This window comes from Schistocerca gregaria, chromosome 6, assembly GCF_023897955.1.
Source record: "Schistocerca gregaria isolate iqSchGreg1 chromosome 6, iqSchGreg1.2, whole genome shotgun sequence".
Taxonomy (NCBI): domain Eukaryota; kingdom Metazoa; phylum Arthropoda; class Insecta; order Orthoptera; family Acrididae; genus Schistocerca; species Schistocerca gregaria.
Window position 1 is genome coordinate 376,477,646 of NC_064925.1, and position 19,252 is coordinate 376,496,897.

The window sequence follows — 19,252 nt, forward strand, 5'->3', positions numbered from 1 at the left end:
ATCTGGGACGTGATCGAACGTGGCGTCAGAGCTAATCCCCCCCTCCCCGGAATTTACGGGGATTAGGGGACTTGTGTGTGTCGATATGGTGCCAACTACTTCCAGCGAGCTACCAAGGCCTCATTGCTTCCATGTCACGTTGTGTCGCCGCTTTTATACACGCCAAAGGTAGACATACCGGCTATTAGACAAGTGGTTGTAATGTTCTTGCTGATTATCGTGATACAACCCTGTACATATCGCTCCCATAGCTTCGTGAGGACAAGATCAGAATAGTCGCAGTACTTACAGGGGCATTAAACAGTCATTCATCGCGCGCTCTATATGTGAATGGGATAGAAAAAGCCTTAATAATTGGTAAAACGAGACATACCCTCTGCCATGCTGAGTGTAGAGTGCTGTGTGTAGTTGTTAGATGGATGGGGGCCGGCGCGGAGCCGTGTGTCGCCGGCGACGGCAGCAGCGAGCAGCAGCGCCCCTGGCGGCAGCGCGGGGAAGCTGCCGGCAGGCGGCCGGTGGGCGCGGGCAGGTGAGGCGGGCAGCGCCAGCCAGTGCGACCGCGGCCGCCCAGGTGTCAGCTACAGCAGTGCCGAGGCAGCGGCGGCGAGGCGACGAGACGCGCGTGTGTTCGAGACCGTCCGCTCGCCAGCTTGTCGTGTTGTTGTGAGGATTGTTTTCGTGTCGGGAACAAAAAAAAAAGAAAGGATTTGTGTGCCGGGTGATATCGCGCGCGGCTGGGGCGATCCGCCGGGACAGGACAGTGCGGCGGTTAGAAGAAGAAATAGCAGGAGCGGAGGAGGCGGTCCGGCGCGACACGGCACTGCCGATAAGGAGCGTCGTTATCGAGATGACGGCGCCGGCTTATCTGGCGATAGCGAGGTAGAGGCGCAGAGGTAGCGAGAGGCCCAGAGGTAGCGGGGCTGCCGAGGTGCCCGTGTGTGCGGCGGTGAGCGATAGTGTGCGCCACGGGCAGGCTGGCGGCCGACTGCGGGACGCCGACGCCGACGCCGACGCCTCTGGACGCCGGCGGCGCGCCGCTGCTCTTCTTGCAGCTGCACCAGCGCCACGACGCCGCCTCCGCCTTCCTGTAAGCCGACACTCCTTCTCTTCACACGTACACACCGACACTTGGTGACACACTGATCTGCGGAGAGTGCAGGCGCCTGTTCTATGGAATCTACGTCTCCCAGTATTCGAAGCCAATTAATTAAGTCTCACACTGCCATACCACTCACAAAACATTCGTGACTGTACTCTCCGTTTCTTTTTCCAGTACACGATATGCGCTTGTGACGTGTTGTTTGTTGAATCGCTGGCCTCTGACACAATTACCAGAGGCTGCCTCGTTTTGCTTGGGAAGGTTTGCAGCGGGGTTCATTATACGTCCGAGGCTGAAAAGGGACCGTATCGGAAGACCTGCATCAGTCTCGGATAATATGAAATTTTATTCATTTAGTGCAAAATCACTTTGACGTCAGCTGTACTATTTATTAGTAACACATGAACATTTGTGTCGGCCTGGGGCTCGAACCCGTATTCCCACATTTAGCGAGCAGCCGACTTAACCACATCGGCTATCCGTGCACGCTCTCCCGGCCGAACCAGACCTGCATAAGCCACGCTGTCCACATCCCCTAATGCCACAGTATGTGCTTCTTGCAACATGAAGAGACAATGTTATCGTGTTTTTATCCCGTGGAGACTCGTAATACACTTTTTTTGGTCTGTCTGAAGGACACTGTTTAGTAAAACACAGACAATGTGAACTAAAATATTTGTGTTTTATACTATGTTTATTTAGTTGCAACGCGTCTCAGTTGTTGGGCCACTGGCAGATGACATTAACACCGACACGGCTCTGAACCTCGGTGTTAAGATTATGATCAAACTGTGGCCATATTCTAATACAATCAAAACTCTTCTGACGATGAGCCGAAGGTCGAAACGCATCGTGACAAATTAGTCTTTTTTCGGTAACTTTATTATCTGTTTACATAACAATTGCATTGTACGTTCATATAGTTTTTGGCTGGGTTCAACTTCAGAACAATAAAAATGTAAGCTACATTTGCCATTATGTGCGTTAATATAGAAAGTGCACTTAAAAAATCAAGTGCAATGTTAATCCAGATAGTGGCGAGTTACATATATAAACTGCGTATTCACAGATATGAGGTAGTTTGTACCTAGTTGAAACGGATCGGAATACATTGTTAAACTGAGTTTTAAACAGTGACGCACGCAATAGAAGAAAGAGCTAAAGTGATTGAGGTTGTGTGCAATACAGAATTTCAGTGTTAATGATAATAACAAAACGCACTCAACATAAAACGCTGCGTGTTTTGTGACGGGCAATGGTATTGTGAAATCTAATTTTTATTTTAGAACTACAGACTCGCTAGAGGCTGACACGACAACAGAAGAAAAACATTTTCTCCGTGATCGCTGGTACGGCCTGTTTACTGGTGGCCGGTCTACTGGCGTCGTCAGAATTGAGTCGTAAAATGTGAATTTGAGTAACCGACAGTGCCTGGTACACGCGAGGTTAAACTCACATCCTTACTGCTTACGATATTCGACAATAGACATGTAGCGATGGAAAGCGAGGGGGAGCCGTCTATTGTGTGATCATTGCAGACGGGAAGTCTGTTTGAGGTCTAGCATGTATGCACAAAAGTGGGAGAGGATAGTGGGGGAGGGGGATAAAGGGGTAGTAGTCCCAGAGCTAATTGCAGAAACGATATTAGGGAAGGCGGATTTGGAACACAAGCGTCTAGCTATTGGCTTTCCAAACAGCGCTCCCTTTCCCTAAAGGAGTAATAATACTGACAATGTAGATGCATTGCTATTACAGTGGTTTCATACCTGCAATTGTCACAGTAGTATTTGCTGAGTCCCTACACCATTTTTGGCGGCCCTCGGACCAACACATACAAAACACCTTTTCGGACCAACATATCCTAAACATCTTTCATAGTCTACATGTGGCACAGTTGGAAGCATCTGTGTTTGGTAGAGCAGTGTGTGTGTGTGTGTTTCATACGTTGGAGTGTTCTGCGACACACATCTGCCAAAGACAGACGCGGTTGGTTGCACATGGGCTGCAACGGGTACCGTCACAGTGCCTTAAGATTCTCAGTAGAATCTAGTTACTTTCAACTCCTTTTTTTTCTTGTTACGTTGTCTGAAAAATCAGTGTAATGCAGTGTGCGCTGTCAGAAGCGCCACAAATTTCCCTTCAACTGTGTAAATCTCGATTGGGTAACCAACAAGTTTGTACTAGTAGGAACATCGTATGTTTACACTTCTCTAAAATCATCTCCACAAAAGGGAGGCTCCACTTCGCTAAAGTGTTATGCCTCTATTACAAAAATAAAGTAAATATAGGAGTGCGAAAAGTTTACCTGTTTGCTGTCCAGATAATAAGTTAGCGGCCCTGCTTCCACATTGGCACAAGACGGTATACTACGCGATATGTTATGAGCTACGAATTACAAATCTGAAAATATTTTAAATACAACAACATCGGCCTGGCGCCTTTGTCGCGCGAAATCACCATTTTAACGCTACCCGTATTTGAGTCTTTAAGCATGTTGGAGAATTAAACAGTGTTTTAACGCCGACCGCAAACAATTTGAAAGTGAAGTGAGCTGCTCCAAAGTAGTGGAGTGGGAAATCAATCGCTGTGTGGGGTATAAGAAACCAAACGAGACGCGCCTTATGCTGTGTCCTGTTTGTTCGTTAATGCCACGAACTTTCACTGCCGGCTGCCGTCATGTGTTTCCACCAGGTGTCTCTCTCACCCACCACGCACACTCGCGACAGAGGACTATACGCGAATTTATTACGTCTTTTCTCTGAGAATAAAACCAGCTAGCTTCGAAATTTCACAAAGCTTCACCGCCAGAACCAGTGCAATGATAATAAATCAATACGTCTGGTTACACCGATAAATCAGGAAGAGGCTTTTCCTGTGCTCCTCATCATTAGGCAGCGTATGATAGCTGCGCCCGCTATTTCGCCGTGCAACGTTAAAAGGACTGCGGGCAGTATGTTGGTGAGCCTGCTTTCGTCTGCCTACTGTGCCGCGTATCTCAGTGTAAACACAAATACAAAATTCACGTCACGTTTCTCTTATCACCCTCTCGCCTGACGAGCTATAAACGAGATCTTATGCAACCAGGTGTTCCCATTCAAACGAAATTAATTCAAACTAGTTTGCTTCACAGAATATTTTTTCCTCTTTTTACCCTGAGTACCGCATCAACAAAAGCGCTTTTTGTCTGTCTCAGATAAACATTTTTCTCGGTTCGGGTCCCTCGTCAGACTAACAAGTAATTAATAAGCAGTGTTCACTGCACGCTAAAGATTTTCTTCTCCTTGTAATATTCCAGTATTATGCAAGAACAGCACCGTTCAACCTCACGATTAGGTTAATTCGTATTTCAGTGTAAACGCCTAAATTTTAGAAAAACTAATTATGCGTCGTTTGTATTGTTACCATTGAAAGATTATTAAATTTCTGACTTTTTAACGTATTGTTCTGATCTTTGCTTATCACTTAATTTTTATTACCAAACACTGCAACTGCTTTTTGTTTCTAATTTTTACCTTTCACAGTTGAACGCTCCTATTAAAAAATACTTTGGTTTTCCTATTGTGCACTATCCTTGATTTTTTTAAAACAAACCTTTCTTAAAGGATACTCCGCGCATACTTTTTATAACCTATAGCTTTCTACTTTCCTGCTGACAAATAATTTATAGTTCTCCTTTTTTGCAAGTTTCACTTTCATTACAACTGCCTTGAAAAATTTTGTGTTCTAGTGCTTCAATATTCATGAGTTTCGTTCCTCGCACCATTGTAGACGTAAATTTGAGCCTAACACGTCTATTCACCTCTTATATTTACGTATGTCGTCGCTCGCTCGGCGTGGTAAACCACTCTCTACTTACTAGATTTTGCAATCATTCAGTTGCACGAGGATTAGCATCCTACAGAAGAAAATATGTATGAATTACTTATTTCTGCAATTCAGCTTTTCGAATAGGGACTCGGTATCTTCTTAAAGAGAATGAGATACATTGTCTGTTTATATTTTTTGAGTATAAGAGCTGTCACTGTCGTTGCTTACATTGTTCTTCAGAAATATTGTATTTGCAGCGTGCGACGTGACTCTCGTTTCGAAATCGGAGCGTTTACGAACACAGTTTTTTAACTATTCATTATTACTTATAAGGCGTGTTCGTCGAAAAGATCGGGTAGCAAAGCATATGTAGGCGCACTAATTAATGTATTGCAATATGTGTTTTACAGTTAGCGAGAACCCGTTGCAACGCGTGATAATTTGTCCCTTTCGTTATTAATGTATTCATAATCTCTTATTTTTCAGGATAATTATCGAGTCTTGCATGGTGACAGTTTCAATGAGTCATTCGTTAAGATCTCGCAGACATAATGTTTAGATCACTCTACCTGATAAAACCAAGTGTGACATCGACTCTAATGCTCTCGCAAGAGACTAGTTGCAACTGTGGAGATCCGTAGATGTCATAAACAACTTGCAAAACTGTCATATTTTCAACGTCAAATTTATTATTGTACTTCCATTAAATTCAGTGTCACAGCAATGACTGTATTAGCGTTGTGGTGCAACCTCGGACATACAGATACTACTTTCTCTTCGCATTTCCTGCTGTAAGCAGTTTCTTGCATTAAATTTTCTATGCCCTAAAAGGGCATTTTTCCTCCACTGTTTAAATTTTTTTGTAAGAGTTTGTATCTTCTGTTTTCTTCTCAAAATGTGTCCCCTGCACAGTACATGTGTAGTTTTATTATGTCTGTATCTGTTCTCTTCCTACTTTTTGTGTTTCTTTGATGTTCCCTCTCAGTGATTTGGATACGTTCATCGTACTTCTCTGCTAAAAACTGTTACTTATTACCTTATCTCGCAATTGCAGCAGAACAGCCTTCTTGTAGAACATTGTCCTTATCAAAAACGCTGGTTTTATCTCTGACGACTATTAAATCGGATGTCTTACCTGCTATTAAGTGTTTTCGAAATATACTCTGCTAGTAAACCACAGAATGTGTAATTCACAGAAATTTTCGTTGGTAATAGGTACAGTTACTCTACTAATTTCATTAGTGATGCGTCTTAGACATCTCCTTCTCATTCTATACAGGTAGCGTTATTAATTTCGAAAGTCAAGTGTGTCCCTCACTTCTTTTATAGACTGAATACGAACTCCACAAAATTTTGGAGATAGTTGGATATTTCCTCTGTATTTCTGTGTAAAGGACCTATGGTCTCCAGTGACTCGCTATTGGAAAATAGTGTAATTATTAGATTTGTTAATCTTTGTTTCTTTGAAAATAACTTCGCAATAGTGAAAAAGCCTGTAATATTCAATCACTATAACGCGGAAAGATCAATTTACTCGTACGCGCCTATTCACGGAGGTAAAACTACTTGATGCGTTTACCTTGCTGCGAGAACCGCTCAGCTTAGAGCAGTTGACGTTCTTCCACTATTTTCAGTAGACTCATACACGAGGTGCATATCGCAAACTCTTAATCAGTAAAGTTTTCCAAACTGCTGTGTACCGCTGTCAACGTTCAAGTAAAATTGCCGGAAAAAATTGTGCTCTACAGCAGGTATTGTGAGTGAGTGGAACAAGTTACCCTGTTTACTGGACTGCGTTGACATATGAACTTAAAACACATTCATTTATTTTGAGTCATACATAAAAATATAAATGAAAAATAGAACTCTACATTTTTTAATGTTTCGATGTAATTTTCTCGACATTTACAATTGCGGTGTGAATAGTAGAGTAATTGACGGAAAGTCTTCGAGCACAATCAGAAGTAATATCTGCCGTTCCCCAAGGAACTGCTGTTCTCTGTTGTTCCTGATCTACATACACGATTAGGAGACAATCTGAGACGACCTCACAGATTATTTGCAGATGATGTTGTAATTTGCCGTCATGTAATGTCATCAGATGATCCAAACAAATGTCAAAATGATTTAGATAAGATATCTGTATTGTTGCCTCTACATCATGAAAAGTGTGATTTCATCTACATGAGCAGTAAAAAGAACCCTCTAAATTTTACTTACATGACAAATCACACAAATTTAAAGGCTGTAGACTCAACTAAATACTTAGGGTTTACAATTACGAATAACTTAAATTGGAACGATCAGACAGATAATGCTGTGGGGGAAAAGCAAACCAAATACTGCGACTTATTGACAGAACACTTAGAAAACGTAACAGGTTTATTAAGGAAACTGCTTACACTACGCTTGCCCGCCCTCTTCTGGAGGACTGCTGTTCGGTGTGCGATCGGCACCAGATAGAACTGACGGAGGACATCGAAAAAGTTCAAAGAAGGGCTGCACGTTTTGCATTATCGCTAAATAGGGGAGAGAGTGCGCGGATATGATACGTGAACTGAGATGGCCGTCATTGAAATATAAGTGCAAGTGTTTTTCTCAGCGACAGGACCTTCTCATAAAATTTCAGGCACCAACTTTCTCCTCAGAGTGTAAAAATATTTTGTTGGCGCCCACCTAGATAGCGAGAAATGGTCATCATAATAGAATAAGAGAAATCAGAGCTAGCACGCAAAGATTTAAGTGTTCGTTTTCCCCGTGCGCTGTTCGAGAGTGGAACGGTAGAGAAGTTGATTAATGGTGGTTCGATGATTCCTCAATTCAATTGTTAATTTTAGAGTAGTCATGTCGATTAGATGTAGGTGTAGACGCCGGCCGGAGTGGCCGAGCGGTTCTAGGCGCTACGGTCGCAGGTTCGAATTCTGCCTCGGGCATGGATGTTTGTGATGTCCTTAGGTTAGTTAGGTTTAAGTAGTTCTAAGTTCTAGGGGACTGATGACCTCAGATGTGAAGTCCCATAGTGCTCAGAGCCATTTGAAACATGCAGGTGTAGACAAAAGTTAGTTTGTTATCGCAAGATTTGTCTTGACATAAGGTTTATGCTTGTTTTTTTTTTTTGTATAAAAATGTCTTTTTTTGAACTCGTCATAGGGGCACGGTCTCGTTTTAGACGTCATGAATTAATTGCGCGCGTTCTTTCACACGATCACGCAGACACTTCGGAACGTAGTAATTTAAGGTTTCTCGTTTTTCAGAGCTTTCAGTACGAAGAGCAGTAATGCTCAAATTTTTAACATAAATGTTCCGAGCAACAATGTATAAGACAATGTTGAAGTTAACCAGCATTAAGAATCTACATTTTTACGCTGTCACTCGGGCTAGGGAAGTCAAACTTCAACGACGATTAGAATATTTGGCTATAAACATAGTATAGTCATCTACTGGCGTAATCTGAAAGACTGCTTCACTATAAGGCTCAAATCGCAATGCTTAGCTAGAAATTTAAGCATATTTTGTGACTGGCGCCAGCATTATAAAACCTAATTGCGTTGATTTTATTTCTTGTATAAAATCTCGTGTGAATCTGAGAATTAAAGTGCGTCGTTATTTATTTTTGTTTTTCTCTCCCTGTCTCCAGGGTGACGTAAAATTACCTGTTAAATCATTTGAGCCTGCTACGTCAGGAGCCACGTAAAAAAGCGGACACTTCTCAGTCAGCTGTTCCGAGGACGAGGTGAAAAAGCCCCCAGGGCCTTCTGCGGTTTCAGAGAGGTGTCGCAAGCCAAAGCGATCGCTGCGTCACACGGCCAGGCGCGCGTTTGCGATCGTCAATCGTCACGCTCCACGTGATCGCTCCCCGCTGCAGCCTGCCTGCAGTGTGGGGCAATTTGTCGGGCCGGCGGCGCCGCATCTCGGCGTCGCGCCGGGCATGCTGATCCGAGGGTGGGAAAGGGCTGCGGAAGGCGCAGGGAGAGGGAAGAACCGCTCGATACCAGAGGAAGCGGGGTCACGTCTGGGGCCGGGCGAGGATCGGTAGGAAGCTCCTAACGAACAGTTAAACACGCCAAAACCGCACTGGCCCCGTCAACTGTTATCTGAGTTAAATTACTTGGCATCAAGACCTAACGCTGCGATGCTGTCTTGACAAGTACTGAGTTTCCGCTGGCAACTATCACAGCACTGTGCTCTCCAGGACTACAAGAAATCGCTTTAAACTCTCGGTTTCTTCCAACAAAAATCAAGTACAACATGTCCGAAGGTCACGTTGGGCTGGTGCATAAGTTCGTAGCATTTTTCCGTCAGTTTAATGAACACGACTGATAACAGAGACTTTTGTCATCAATAGCATATTTTCCTTCACTGTTTACAATAGTCTACCAAAACTGAGGTTGTTGTTGTTGTTCTGGTCTTCAGTCCAGAGAGTGGTTTGATGCAGCTCTCCATGCTAAAGTTCTTCATCGCCCAGTACCTACTGCAACCTACGTCCTTCTGAATCTGCTTAGTGTATTTTATCTCTTGGTCTCCCTCTACGATTTTTACCCTCCACGCTGCCCTCCAATACTAAATTGGTGATCCCTTGATGCCTCAGAACATCCCTTCTTCTAGTCAAGTTGTGCCACGAACTCCTCTTCTGCCAAATTTTATTCAATACCTCCTCCTTGGTTATGTGATCTACCCATCTAATCTTCAGCATTCTTCTGTGGCACCACATTTCGAAGGCTTCTTTTCTTGTCTAAACTATTTTTCGTCCACGTTTCACTTCCATACATGGCTACACTCCATACAAATACTTTCAGAAACGGCTTCCTGACACTTAAATCTATACTCGATGTTAACAAATTTCTCTTCTTCAGAAACGCTTTCCTTGTCATTGCCAGTCTACATTTTATATCCTCTCTACTTCGACTATCATCAGTTATTTTGCTCCCCAAATAGCAAAACTCATTTACTGCTTTTAGCGTCTCATTTCCGAATCTAATTCCCGCAGTATCACCTGATTTAATTCGACTACATTCCATTATCCTCGTTTTGCTTTTGTTGATGTTCATCTTATATCCTTCTCTCAGGACACTGTCCATCCCATTCAGCTGCTCTTCCAGTCCTTTGCTGTCTCTGACAGAATTACAATGTCATCGACGAACCTCAAAGTTTTTATTTCTTCTTCATGGATTTGAATTACAACTCTGAATTTTTCTTTTGTTTCCTTTACTGCTTCCTCAATATACAGATTGAATAAGTTCGGGCATAGGCTATAACCCTGTCTCACTCCCTTCCCAACCACTGCTTCCTCTTTCATGTCCCTCGACTCTTATAACTGCCATGTGGTTCTTGCACAAATTGTAAATAGCCTTTCGCTCCCTGGGGTAACTTATTGATTCTTTGACTGTAGACATCACGTGGGTTTGAGGCGAACAACTCATCGACCGCATTTTCATCCGAAGAGGAAGTCCCTTGAAGTTTGTTCGATAGAGAGCGGAAAAGGTGGAAATATAAGAGCGCAAGATCAGGTGAATAAAGTGTGTTCGGACTGACTTCCCAACCCAACTCCTGTATAGTGTTTTTTGTAAATCTAGTAGAAAGTGGACTGGCGTTATAGGAGTAGCATCACTTCCTCGCAGTCTTCCTTTTCGTTGTTCTTTGATTGCGTCTGCAAAATTTCTCATTTGTTGACAATAAATGCCAGCATTGATTGTTACACCTCGGAAAAGCAATTCGTACAATACCACACCGTCTCTGTTCCGCCATATGCATAACATTATTTTTTGCGGATGCGTGCTGGTCTGTGTACAGGGAGTCGCTTCTTTGTTTGGGCTCACCCATTCCTTTCTTTTCCTTGTGTTTACATAAAAACATATTTTCTCATCACCAATAACGATACGGGGTAGGAATGGTCGGTGTTGTTCACGAGGCAACTGATGAGCAAACAGAGAGGTACATATGGCTACCCCGCTGATTTTTGTGAATTTGGCTTAGAGCATGCGGCGCCCATACACCCGATTTTTGAACCCTCCCCATTGCATGCGAATGTCACACGATGGTGGAACGATCACAGTTCACCACATTTGTCAGTTCTCGAGTACACTGTGAATTAATGTGTTTTAAAGATCTTTATCAAATCCCGTTGTTATTCCAGAACGCAGAAACTCCTTTAAAAGAGAAAACTATTTTCTCGCAGTGCCCTGTTTTAATGGCATTATCACCACACATGGCGCAAATGTTTCTAGCTGCCTCTGCTGCTGGGATCCCTATGATGAACTCAAACACAACAATATGTCGGAAATATTCCGGTTTCTCCACTTGGCACTCCGATTTCTAGTGTTCACAGCTTCACTAGCTATTTCCAAGTGACACAATGACGATATGTAAACTCAAATAGCAACAGTGAACTATAAATAAAAAATGACGGATGATAAATAAACCCATAGCAACTCGAATACCAACATGCAAAACAAAAACCCTACCAGGTCATGCATCAACATAATACGTCTCTACAAATGTCTCTCAGTATGCCAAAATTCTGTTTTTAATTTTAAATAATGCGCGAGAACGTTAACTTTTTTTTTTTTTTGGAAACAAGTAAATTTCTTTTCCGATGGGAAAAGCGCTTTGAACTTATCTTGTAAACTTTTGGACTCATTAAAATATTTTTAGTTCTATGTTGATTACTAAAACAACTCGACAGCAACGAATTTTACCAAAGTTGCTTACCGCACTGCGTTAGCTTCCCTTCAAAAACGGCTTTCTTTGTAATTTTGCCACTACTGAGTTCGCCGTAATTATGATGTTTAAAGTCTAAATCTCCTAAAAAAATTCCAAAATATCGATACAGTTTCCAGGAAGGACAAAAATTTTTCTTAATTTTAGTTAGGGCATGGCTAATTCTTTTTATTCAAATGGACGAAATTTCTCTGTTCAAAAATGTTTTCTACTGGACAACTATCAGGCAGAGTGGTTTGCACAGCGGAAGTGGCAAAACAGTCGGAATCCCCACAGTGGCTCTACAGCTCCCAGTGGTGTAACCTTCGAGGCTTTTTTAAATCGGACATTAGGCCGTGTTTCAAGGCGGGTACATGAAAACAGTTCGGCTTGCTGTGCTTGTTTAAGTTTGAAACTGCTCTCTGAGTCTTTATAACCTCTGATGACGTCTCCAACATTTGGGGACGAAACGTTAGACAGTGAAATGTGCCTTGGACCACCGCATGAGACCCTTCAAACATACTCGTCAAGGACGCAAATACCACCTGTTAGAACCTTCATCCACTGGTATTAGTAGTGGGCACAGTCCAGCCCGATAGCTGTCAGAATTTAATTCCATGCCTATGATTTTATAAGGTCAGAATGAAATCTTAATATTTTTTCCGCATGATGACTGGCTAGAAAAGTCTGAAATTGTTTAAAACAGTTAAAAAACTATTTCAGCCTAACAGAATTGCGCAGAGTGAATGATTTGCGGTTGTATCTGATTTAGAACCTAAGCCTATCTTCGGAGACAAACATGCGATAAATTTAATCAGTTTGTGTTTTTAGTAAAGTAACGTATGTTTTCATAAGCAGTAGAGAGTATGCGTTATGTGCACGAGATATGTATATCGATTAACACAGTCAAATAGATTTTCCATTCGATGAAAATTTGGTTGTTTGCAATGTTTTTCATTTTTGTCGTCACTGCAGCATTTATAAACGATCATGAGAACTTGTTCTGAAATACCTAGATCCACAAAACACGAGAAAGAACCCAAAACACGTAAACAAAAGAAATTTTATCGCGAAAATATGGTTCACATGTTATGATTTGTATGATACATGAGGTATTTGCCGCTTATTCGAATATTTACAGTGCGGCATTTGCAATTAAGAAATGTTGCAGTCCAAAAAATTAAATTTTGCATAGTTCTCAGTTATTAACACGTGTCAGCTTGGCACTCCAGTAGCGACACATATATAACCCTAGTATTGTTTATTTATAACGTTTATTATTACGTTCAGTAGACTATTGCTACGAACAAGTTATCATTCAAGAGTGAAAGACATCTGTGGCTGACTTCAGTAGAGACTGAAAGGCACTTGTGGAACAGTTGTAGACAGGTGTATTGTACAACATTTTAAAGAATTACCTCTGCTGGTGCAGGCCGTCATTGCAGTCTCAGTCACATGAATATAATGGAAACAACCATTTTTTTTATTAGATAATGCTTCTCACGTCTAGGAATGTTAAACACACACTGAGAATCATGCGACCATGTTGCACAAGCTCTCTCTGTCTGTCTGTCTGTCTCTCTCTCTCTCTCTCTCTCTCTCTCTCTCTCTCTCTCTCTGTGTGTGTGTGTGTGTGTGTGTGTGTGTGTGTGTGTGTGTGTGCGAGCGTGTGTGTGTGTGTGTGTGTGTGTGTGTGTGTGTGTGTGTGTACGTGTGTGCGTGTGTGTGTGGGTCTCTAGTACTTTCATGTAAGTTGTTCCGATATTTTTTTTTCAACATTTCCCATTTCAAAGAATTTTTATTAGTCTGCGTTACACCTTTGATGTTATTACGATTGACATGTTGAGCGCAGATCTAGACATAGCGTTCGTTTTAATTTCTACTATCGGAATGTATCTTATGCTAAGCCACCGAGCGAAATTGACGTGTAGAATTCGGCGAGCTAATTTCAAAAAATGGCTCTGAGCACAATGGGATTTAACATCTGAGGTCATCAGTCCCCTAGAACTTAGAACTACTTAAACCTAACTAACCTAAAGACATCACACGTATCCATGCCCGAGGCAGGATTCGAAACTGCGACACTAGCGGTCGTGCGGTTCCAGACTGTAGCGCCTAGAACCGCTTGGCCACACTGGCCGGTGGCGAACTAATTTGTTGGGAGCAGAAAGAGCAAGGGAGTTATGGGGAAAAATTACGGAAATAAAGTAAAGGAACTTTTTTTGCGGCTGGTCACCGCTTTATCCCTAGATGACCTAATGATATGCTTTTATCGCAGCCCTGTTCCTCGCACGTCCACGTACTTGATCTAGCTCACTTTTTATATCCTCGCGTTGAAGCTAAATAGATGACGCATCACTCGGTTCACTCGTCACTGCAGCGTCTTGCGTTCGCCGCCTGTATCTTGTTATTAGATAATCTCGATAAAGGGCAGCTGGCCGCCCTCTTAAGTAGATAACACTTGTGCCGGACGCGGCTATCTGTGCAGATATAAATTCGCACTCTCAAAAGGAGTCCTTGTTTTCGATAAATTCGCGCAGCCGCTCCACTTTACATGTCTTAAAATTTCTGTCATTTCAAAATCGTTTCTAGGTGCCTACACTGGCCGATGTTTTTCGTTACCACAGTGATTCACAGACGTCATGAAGCACCAGCGAGGTAACTGTTCACATTACTGCTATGTAAGCTATTTTACACTTACATGAGAGGCAACTTAGAGCTATATTAGTTGTGGCCCATACTCACACAATTCCGTTTGATTCGCCCTAATGAAATGAGTGAATCGTGGAGATGACTGATACAGTATATAAGCTGTAGTCACCACACACTCCGCTCCTGCAGCGATGATGTTTTGATCACACACAGACCATAGTGGGAGAACCATTAGCAGTAGTGTGCAAAAATCGTAGGTGGAAACACAGTTCAGACAGTCTAGTGGTAGTCGAGGCGACTGCTCGCAGGGTAAGATGTCTGCGTTCGGGCTCAAGTCTAACTCAGATTTTCACTCGTCACGTCGTATTCATTCCTTTCTCATTACACTCTCGGATGCTGCACGAAAAGAAAATATTTCTTGCATATTTATGTATGTGCGCTAGATAGTATACTTTTATCAATGCGACCCTTCGCTGGTGTATGTAGCGTGCAGAAATTGGCCATGCTGTTGTGGAAGGGACTATCTCAGAAATCGCTTGACGTGATTTAGGAAGACTACGGACTATTCAAACCTAGACGATTTTCGTCGCGGCGAGACCTTTTTACGAAATTTCAGTCACCAACTTTCTCTTCCGAATGCGAAAATATTTTGCTGAGCCCAACCTACATAGGTAGGAATGATCATCAAAATAAAATAAGAGAAATCAGAGCTCGAACAGAAAGGTTTAGGTGTTCGTTTTTCCCGCTCGCTGTTCGGGAGTGGAATAGTAGAGAGATAGTATGATTGTGGTTCGATGAACCCTCTGCCAAGCACTTAAATGTGAATTGCAGAGTAGTCATGTAGATGTAGAAGTTCTTACAATACCACCACTTGCAAAGTAGGTTAGAAATCAGATTAATAATGTTGCTCACGCAACATATGTTCGCTTTATCGGGCAACAACAAAGTTATTGACTGTGGATGGTATCCTTAGAATGGAAATAATGAAGTCACTGTAATTAATTTGGCACTCATCTTGAATGGATTCCCACTTAGATTTCGTCGAAGTTGTTATGGCTCATCTTGTTGATTCTAGGGTGATTCCACTTTGACTGCTAGAAGGTCCAGATCTGTATTTTAGCAATATCTGAAGACCTAACAAATGCGTTTTTCAGAAAATTCTTAATGATCAAACAATGCCACATCGGAACAATGGTATGGTAAAAATAATTTTTGACTTGGTGTTCACGATCCACATTTTTATTAAACTTCTTGTAAGTTGAGATATACTTCTTCTTAATTGTCACATCATCAATCTTCATATATTTAATTTCCACTTTAACCGAACACAAGACTTGACTGTTCTTTTACAAAGCGAAATAACAACTTAACTTCTGCAAAGTGAAACAAAGACTGCTCTGTGCGCATTCGCGCCAAAACGGTTACAAGTAAGTCAAAGATTATGACAATCTCACAGAACTGAATACAGACAAGAGCCATATCACTGTAGTATATCGATACATTAACAAAACAAAATGTGAAAATTGTCACAGAAATATGTCTGTTACTTCGCAGAAAAGTAGTACGATATTAATGGTATCGAGAAATGTGGTTGGAGCGCCGTAATGGTCAGGTAAATAAAGAACCATTACAAGGTCCAGGTTGGAATTCGAAGCTCACTCCTCCAGAAGAACAGCCAGTGAGGTCATATTGTTCCATACCTCTTTTTCTTTCTAAGAACTAGCGCATCAAACAAGTAGAAAGAAGACCTAAAAAAATGTGCTTTATGTTTTGTTGCAAAGAAGATCTAAGACACTCTAGTTTCTTGTGAGATGGTACTTATTTTTTGTTCAGCAAAAAAGAGAGAGAGAGGTCACTGCTGAAGACCCACTTTTTCTGATCTGGACTGTTTCGTTACTGACGTTCGCCACCTCTCCGTTTTCTGAAGCCGGCAGTAGGGAGAAACGACTCTGGCTGGGGCAGCAACGCCACCGGCTCTTCATGCAGATGAGTTCCTACGCGGATGCACAGTCTGAATCTCTTTATTCCGCCGGTGCTGTGTTTCCGTAATTCTCGGGGGGAAACGTTGCGGAGGATTTTTTAATTGATATGCACGGATCGCGTGGGACGGGAGTGTGTTGCGGGCACGCAGCGTAACCGACAACTGGCCAGGCCATCACACTTAGTGGGCCACGCGGTCCGGCCATTTCCTCCGCTCTTTAGCATAGCAAACGCTTCCTGAAAACCCGGAACGAATCAGCGAGCGCGAACGCCGTGGAGGGCAGCAGGTGTCGCATGGGTGCACGTTGGGTGGCGGACCCCGTGACACAGGCTCGTGAAAGGTGACGGCTAAGTTGGCTTCAGTAGCTTTACCAGTAACAATAACGATGCGTCGTGTGAATCATTGTCTTCCACTACAGTATTGTAAAACATAGTGGCTGCCAATTTAAGTATACTCTCTTACCAACTTTTCATCTTACTTGGTTGGTCGAGTATTTATTTATATGTTTTCGGTTTGAAATTAAACTTACTTGTAATATGTGCAGACATTCTTCCTCAGTTGACACTTCTGTTACGTTACGTCGACAGGAGCAAATATTACCTGCCTTTTGCAGCTGAATATACACTTTGCTTGGTTAAAAACACGTTTCACTTATGCATATTACGGATCATCAGTGGTGTTTATGTTTCATACTCTTCTCGTGCGTAACTGGTTCCTATGTAGGCTTTAGAGTCAACCCTACAGCGGGGCCACGTATAGTGTGCAGCAACGTGGGTTATATACAGTGAAATTCATAGATATGACATACTGTCAATTAGAAACCTGTACTGTGTTCCTCTAGTACGTTCATGAAACACCAATGGACAAGAATAGCGAAAACAAAAGTGACAATCACAGCCCTATAACTGTGAATTATGAGATAATCTAAATCAGTTGCCTGGAATCACAAGCCGGCCAAAGTGGCCGAGCGGTTCTAGGCGCTTCAGTCTAGAACCGCGCGACCGATACGGTCGCAGGTTCGAATCCTGCCTCGGGCATGGATGTGTGTGATGTCTTTAGGTTAGTTAGGTTTAAGTAGTTCTAAGTTCTTGGGGACTGGTGACCTCAGATGTTAAGTCCCATAGTACTCAGACCCATTTTTTTTGGAAGCACAAAATGGTTCATTCAAAATATGTATATATAGTTTTTTGTATAATCCTGACAGGTACACCATTCGAGATTAGGTTCGAGGAGCACATGGCAGCACTAAAAAATAAAAATTTCCATACAGCAGTAATAGTCACTCACGTGGAGGAAACAGAACACCATGCTGGCCACACAAGTATCAGCATCCAACATATCCATCGTAAAGGCAAACTCACTTCAGAAATATATTCACCAAAGGAAACAACCTGAGTGCATCCTAAATGACAAAATTTACAACAGTATCACCTCTGTTTATAACACCAGAAGCTTAAATTATTAATTTTGCTTTGCGTGCTAGCACACACACACACACACACACACACACACACACACACAGATAGAGAGGGAGAAGGGAGAGAGAGAGAGAGAGAGAGAGAGCGTGAGAGTGTCAAACCCCCCCTTCACATTTACTATAAATAGTTAGTTAGGTTTCAATGATATGTCCCAAATGAACAACAGAATGGCCGTACTCTCAAATAAACCAACACACCAACCATTTGTACCCTCTGTCGGCTTGGGAGTATACACCTGAGAGGATACAGTAAATAGTATATCTGCATATTATTTTAAGGCATAATAAAAGTATTACTTCAGCCTTTACTTAATTATAATAGATAAACATGTTACCTTTACAATCCACAGCTCTGGCATAACCAAAACTTTGCTAACGATTTGTCACTCCTTTCATCCTTTGTCTCTGAGTCCCAGCCTAAACTGTTACATACTTTTTCCACATTTAGCAACATTATTATTACACTTACTGTTTTCAACATTTCACCTGATTACATAAATGGGTACAAAGTTTAAGCTATATAAATTTGACAGAAAAGGATTCGTGTACCAATTGAAATATTTACTGTAACATATCTCAACCAAAAATCTCCACAATGCTATAAGACTTACTCCGATCTGCTGGTTTAGTTTTGCTATGTTTTTCTTTTGTACTTTTAAATACTGTTTCTGTTTTTGCTATGTATTCTGTGCGCCTCGGAGTTTCTAGACACCGTCTTTGTTTACAAAGTGTGAGATTGTTTAAGAAATACGCTACAGTAGAGAAAAAAAACCTGTGACCAGTGAAGGCATTCTGTTTTAGCTGTTTTATTTTCACATTTACTTTATCTTAAGTTTTTAATGATAACTAATTTATCATAAAGATAATAACAAATGTCTATCTTTTGGAAGTGCATGTTTATTTTCCTTTTACTAAACCCTATTCACTTATTCGTATTACGTGTCATCAGTAATGCACAAAAGAATTAATTATTTAACTATATATTGAATGGAACAAGAAATTTATTGTTACAGTCCACTGTTTGTTTACTTCCACAGCAGGTTTCAAAGATTTTAAACCTCTTTCATCAGGTGAAATGTAAGTGTATTAATATGACATGTATATGTTGTGTTACAACTTCTGGGTAACATGATTAAAAATTAATCTTTCCGAGTTGTTTACCATAAGCTAATAAACGAACTAGAAATGACGACACACGTATATAACACATTTCGGAAATATTTGCTATCTGCGTAGTATACGAGACATTACTCGGTTCGTCGAACTGATACCAGTTGGTCTTTCGTGAGTAAGTGATAAATACCATAGCTTTTTTTCCTGGTAAATAACAGCTGAACGTTCAGACAGGAAGTCTGTGACCGCACAGAGTTTCAGAGAGACATTTCACTACTAAAAACGTTATGCGAATAAATCTGTCACATTACGAGGTCCTGCATACCCACTGGCAATTTATAAGTTGCATGAAAGACGGTAGGATCCCAGTTATCGATCGCCCCACCATTTCCTTGTTTCATTTCTATGCCTTGCTCGGCACCTTTTC

General features: G+C 41.8%; 1 protein-coding gene across 1 annotated transcript in view; it reads left to right on the forward strand.

The window, feature by feature from the left end:
- Positions 1–1,006: 1,006 nt before the first annotated feature.
- Positions 1,007–19,252, forward strand: part of LOC126278889 (putative transcription factor SOX-15) — a 347,579-nt gene continuing 329,333 nt past the window's right edge. Inside the window, exon 1 of the mRNA XM_049979164.1 lies at positions 1,007–1,087. The gene's annotated coding sequence lies outside the window, so the exon portion shown is untranslated. The remainder of the gene's footprint in view (positions 1,088–19,252) is intronic.